Source organism: Thunnus thynnus, chromosome 17, assembly GCF_963924715.1.
Source record: "Thunnus thynnus chromosome 17, fThuThy2.1, whole genome shotgun sequence".
NCBI classification, from domain to species: Eukaryota; Metazoa; Chordata; class Actinopteri; order Scombriformes; family Scombridae; genus Thunnus; species Thunnus thynnus.
In genome coordinates, this window is record NC_089533.1 from 29,730,127 (window position 1) to 29,736,288 (window position 6,162).

Below are 6,162 nucleotides of genomic sequence, written 5' to 3' on the forward strand. Positions count from 1 at the left end.
AAGAGGGATGGTTTTATTCTGAAAGAATAAATTACAACAAACGGTGATTTTGCTGGTTGTCAGTGGCTTTACTCTTTACAAGGTGTAACTGCCAACCCATCTGGCTTAGAACAATGTACAAAATAGGGCAACAATCACAATATTGTATAAAAATCACAAAAAGGTATTAAAACTCATTCATTGATCTACAATTCTTATGACTAGTATATTTTATAGAAAACAATATATGAACCCAAAGATTACAATAAATTAAATGGTATTAAGCTCTTTTCTAAAAGTTTACTAACTATTAAAATCCGACATCCTGTGTTAAATACAATGTATCTTAACTATATTTACAATGAAGCTTGATTCTGCACTCCCACATCCCATTAGCCCATACGGGAATGTTTACCATTGCTATGGCAACAAGTGACAGCTGACGTTAGCGTTATTTAGCTTAGCTCAATCGTCCGACAAACAATAACCCATAAAATTATAATTCAACATATTTAAACAAAATCAACAACAGCTACCAACAGTTACAGTCCTTACAACCTTAGCTAATGTGTTGTCACAGGTTAAATTGTCAAAATTACAGTATTAATCTCTGATGAACTACGCTAGCATAGTGATGGTTGCATCCACTCGTATTCAGCTACCTTACGTTACAGTTCAACCATACAACAAATTAACCATTAAGGGTAGACTACTGACAAAATCTGAGGGTGCTTAGGTGACATTTACCCACCTGAAAGAATAAATGAAAACAAATGGTGATTTTGCTGGTCTTCAGTAGCTTTACTCTTTACTAGGTGTAACTGCCAACTGAAGAACGCAGCGCAAGCAACGGCTTATACACCCAGATTCGCTCTTGTGCCTTTTCTCAAATCAGTTATGCCATAAATTGAATGGGGGGTATCTGTATGGTATCTGTAAAGATACAAAATCAATATCATATGCATACAATAATGTCACAATTGAGTGGGCAGATACACATAAATATCCTATATGTCACACAAACCCAACATTTCCTGCTTTACTGCTTCAAAAAAAATAAAAAATAAGTGACTAAATAACAGGGGACCTTTATAATGAAGAAATTACAGGAAATCAAACATGTTCACCAAATTAGCAGAGCTTCATTAGCGGTGCTAAAAACTGGTCGATACAACAACATCTGGAGATATTTGGAGCTGTTTGTTGAGCAGATCAATTAGACTAATGCAGGGAGGAATAGTACAAGCAGAAGCAGCCACAGTGATGATGATGTTTGATGAAGAGCTGCAGATGACCATCACTCCTCCAACAGGTAAACTACTTATTTTACTATGCCCTGCTGTGTAATGGAAAAACACTCACAGTGTGCCAGATTGACTCAAGTCATGGCTCTGCGTGATTACCCCCAAAACAATGGAAAAACACCATGATGTTAGGGGAGCAAAGCAGTGAACTTGCACACTATGTGTGGAGCAGATGACCATGTAAAGAAATCTGTCACGGGCTAGCCCAGGCTGAGAGTAAAAATAAACATCGGAGACCGAGCATTCAGAGCAGTCTGAAGCCTGAGCTTATTTTTCACAGGGATCACTTCTACATACTGTATGTTTACCTCATCATTTGGCACTTATGTAATATAAACATCTGACATTGTAAAATTATAGATATGACTGAAAATAAGGAAAAGCATAATAAGACTGGTGATATTTGGTACTGGTGATACTCTTACTGTCCACATATAGTATCCCCTCAAAAAAACAAAACCACTGTATTAGTCTGTCTCTCTGATTTCCCTAATTCTGTCTGTGGTTCTCAGCCCCAAGCCCATTGGTTCCTACTGAAGACCTAAGTCTTTAAAAATAGCTCACAAATGTATAGTTGCATTTCATTACACCTAGTAAGAAGTTTTTAGTAAATGTTACTCAATGAAGGAACATGTCACCCAGTGCACTAGTGTGGCTATTGTTGTGTTTTTAATAGTTTTTGGACAACAATGGAGCTCTATGATACAGAGACCCTGTTTACACTCGGTTTTAAAATGCATCTTGGGTGATCGGATCACAAGTGGGTAGTGCTAAATACAACTATAAAAGACCATCAAGATGCATTGTGATCCAATCACTCAAACCTCTTGCTGAGTTGGTCTGGGACACATTTGACCACATAAAGTATCTTTTGTAGTGTAAACACTAATGCATCCAGATGGTAATAATAAATGGACTGTACTTGTATAGCGCCTTTCTAGTCTTCCGACCACTCAAAGCGCTTTTTACACTACGAATCACATTCACCCATTCACACACATTCATACGCTGAATGGTACAGGGGGTACCATGCAAGATCCCAACCTGCCCATCAGAGGAAGCTAACCATTCACACACATTCATACACTGATGGCACAGCCATCAGGCGCAATTTGGGGTTAAGTGTCTTGCCCAAGGACACGTCGGCACGTGGACTGGAGGAGCCAGGAATCGAACCGCCGATCTCCCAATTAGTGGCTGTAGTGTAGCGGCTGTGGCTCTACCTCCTGAGCCACAGCCGCCCCAGATGCATCCCTGACAGGGACATAACAGGAAAATGCAACAATGCAGGATGTGGTGGTTGTTTTGGTCACAGCACATCAATGCCAAATGACTTTATCCTGCCAATCTCAACAATTGGAATAGCCAATAACTATATAGTAGTTTTTGAAACATTTTTGTTTTCTTAGCTAGCCTGTGTGAAACAAATCTGGCGCTTGACTGGCAACAGACTGACATGTGCAGGGCCCTTTGACCTTCTAGTGGAAGTGTACCGTCCTCCTGGTCCGTACTCTGAATTCCTATCTGAATTCTCAGAGTTTTTATCAAACTTAGTCATTAGTACAGATAAAGTATTTATAGTAGGTGATTTTAATATTCATGTGGACGTCAATAATGATAGTCTCAGCACTGCGTTTATCTCATTATTAGACTCAATTGGCTTCTCTCAGTGTGTAAATAATCCCACTCACTCACACCCTCGACCTTGTTCTGATTTATGGGATTGAAATTGAACATTTAATAATTTTTCCACAAAATCCTTTTTTATCAGATAATTTTTTAATAACTTTCGAATTCCTATTACTGGATGGACGCGATTCCATCAGTACTGAATTCAATGCCATGTCTCAATACTACAGAGGACTCTTATGTTAACTTTAGTCCCTCCCAAATTGAAAATCTTGTTGATAGTGCTGCAGGCTCATTACGAATAACACTCGACTCCATAGCCCCCTTAAAAAGGAAGATAATAAAACATAAGAGGTTAGCTCCATGGTATAACTCCCAAACCTGCAAATTAAAGCAAACATCGCAAAAATTGGAAAGGACTTGGCGTTCCACCAAAGTGGAAGAATCTCGCTTCGTCTGGCAAGATAGTCTTTTTATGTTCTTGTGTTCTTTGTTGTCTCCTGGTTTGCACTTCTGTTTAGTCCTTCAGGTCATATGAGTTTTCTTGGGTGGTGGGTTTGGACTGCCTTTTGTTGTTTAGCCTGGTGTGTTGTGTACGTTAGTTTGGGTTCATGATGGTCCTTGGACAGGTTGGTGTGGGTTGTATTTAGAGTATTGTTTTTTTGGGGTTTTTGTTTTGTTACTGTGTTTCCCTTGTGTGTTCATGTTCTCCTCCTCACCTGCCCTGCTTCACCCTCGTTAGCCCAGCTCTGCTCTGTGTCTTCCCCACACCTGCCCTGTATCAGTCTCGTCAGCCCTGCCCTGCTTCCTGTGTTTCCCTCAGCCAATCACTCCCAGCCTTCCCTTGTGTCTCGTCACCTGTAACCCATTCCCTGATTAGTTTAGTCTGTATTTAAGGTCTGATTTTGAGTTGAGTCTTTGTTTGGGTCATTTGTGTTATCTCATCTGCTAGTCCTGTTCAGCTCTGCTTGCCTGTACTTGACCATCCATGATTGAAGGAGATTTTCATCATATCTGCATTCCGGCCTCTGCATTGGGGTCCACTCCTGTTTCCCCACCTGACAGCCTATTACTCAGCATTAATAGAAGAGAATAAATAATAGGTTCCTTTTCAGCACTTTGGCCAGGCTGACAAAGAGTCATAACTCTATTGATCCATGTATTCCTATAGCTCTCAGTAGTAACAACTTCATGAGCTTCTTTAATGATAAAATTCTAACTATTAGACAAAATTCACCACCTCCTGCCCTCAACAGGCACAGATTTCTCCCCAACACAGGCACCTTAGAAACAGCTGTAAATGCTGACATATATTTGGACTGTTTTTCTCCAGTCGACTTTTCTGAACTAACTTCAATGATTTGTTCAGCTAAACCATCAACCTGTCTCTTAGATCCCATCCCAACTAGGTTGCTTAAGGAAGCCTTACCCTTAGTTAGCGCTTCTTTACTAGATATGATCAGTCTGTCTTTAGTAACAGGTTATGTACCACAGTCTTTTAAAGTAGCTGTAATTAAACCTCTTCTTAAGAAGCCTACTCTTGATTCAGGCATTTTAGCCAATTATAGACCTATATCTAATCTTCCCTTTCTCTCTAAGATCCTTGAGAAAGCAGTCTCTAATCAGTTATGTGACTTTCTACATAACAATAGTTTATTTGAGGATTTTCAGTCAGGATTTATAGCGCATCATAGCACAGAGACAGCACTGGTGAAAGTCACAAATGAACTCCTAACTGTATCGGACAAAGGATTTCTCTCCATACTTGTCCTGTTAGATCTTAGTGCTGCATTCGACACAGTTGACCATCAAATCCTCTTGCAGAGACTGGAACATTTAATTGAAATTAAAGGAACTGCATTAAGCTGGTTTCAGTCCTATTTATCAGACTGATTTAAGTTTGTACATGTGAATGATGAATCCTCCATGAAGGCAAAAGTTAGACACGGAGTTCCACGAGGTTCTGTACTTGAACCAATACTATTCACCTTGTGTATGCTTCCCTTAGGTAATATTATTAGGAAACACTCTATAAATTTTCATTGTTATGCAGATGATACCCAATTATATTTATCAATGAAGCCTGATGAAACCAATCAGTTAAACAAACTCCAAGCATGCCCTAAGGACATGAAGACCTGGATGACCTGCAATTTTCTATGACTAAACTCAGATAAAACTGAAGTTATTGTGCATGGCTCTAAACAAAACACATTATCTAATGATATAACTACCCTAGATGGCATTACCCTGGCCTCTAGCACCACTGTAAGGAATCTGGGAGTTATCTTTGATCAGGATGTGTCCTTTAACTCCCACATAAATCAAATTTCAAGGACTGCCTTTTTTCACTTACGTAATATCGCAAAAATCAGGCACATCCTGTTCCAAATTGCATTTGTTACTTCTAGGCTGGATTATTGCATTTCCTTATTATCAGGCTGCCCTAACAAGACTCTGCAGCTGCATTCTGGACCGGCTGCAGTGTATTGACTAAAACTAGAAAAACAGATCATATTTCTCCCATTTTAGCTTCGCTACATTGGCTTCCTGTAAAATCTAGAATAGAATTTAAAATCCTTCTCCTAACTTACATAGCCCTTAATGGTCAGGCACCATCATATCTTGAAGAGCTCATAGTACCGTATTACCCCACTAGAACACTGCGCTCCCTGAATGCAGGCTTACTGGTGGTTCCTACAGTCTTTAAAAGTAAAATGGGAGGCAGAACCTTCAGCTATCAGGCTCCTCTCTTGTGGAACCATCTTCCAGATTCAGTCCGGGGTGCAGACACCCTCTCTATGTGTAAGAGTAGGCTTAAATTTTCCTTTTTGATAAAGCTTATAGTTAGGGCCGACCAGGCTCACCTTGGATCAGCCCTTAGTTATGCTGCTATAGGCCTAGACTGCTGGGGGACTTCCCATGATGCACTGAACTCCTCTCTCCTCCTCATCTCCATCTGTGTGCATTCACTGAATTGTTAGGTCTCTGTAAATTAAAGAGCACGGTTTTGACCTGCTCTATGTGAAAAGTGCCCTGAGATGACTTTTGTTGTGATTTGACACTATATAAATAAAGATTGATTGATTTGAAGTGACATAGGCAGTAATGAAATCTGAGCATTAGTGGTCAGCTGGACACCTTGGAGACATATGATAGACACAGGTGTGAACGGCAATGTGCCTCAGCTGTCCACTTGTGTTTGGATCACTGAAACACATTTTAAAACCAAGTGTAAACAGCCTCAGAG

General features: G+C 39.9%; 1 pseudogene; it reads left to right on the forward strand.

The window, feature by feature from the left end:
- The first annotated feature begins 1,203 nt into the window (after positions 1-1,203).
- LOC137200801 (uncharacterized) lies at positions 1,204-5,830 on the forward strand (annotated as a pseudogene).
- The last annotated feature ends 332 nt before the right edge of the window (positions 5,831-6,162 follow it).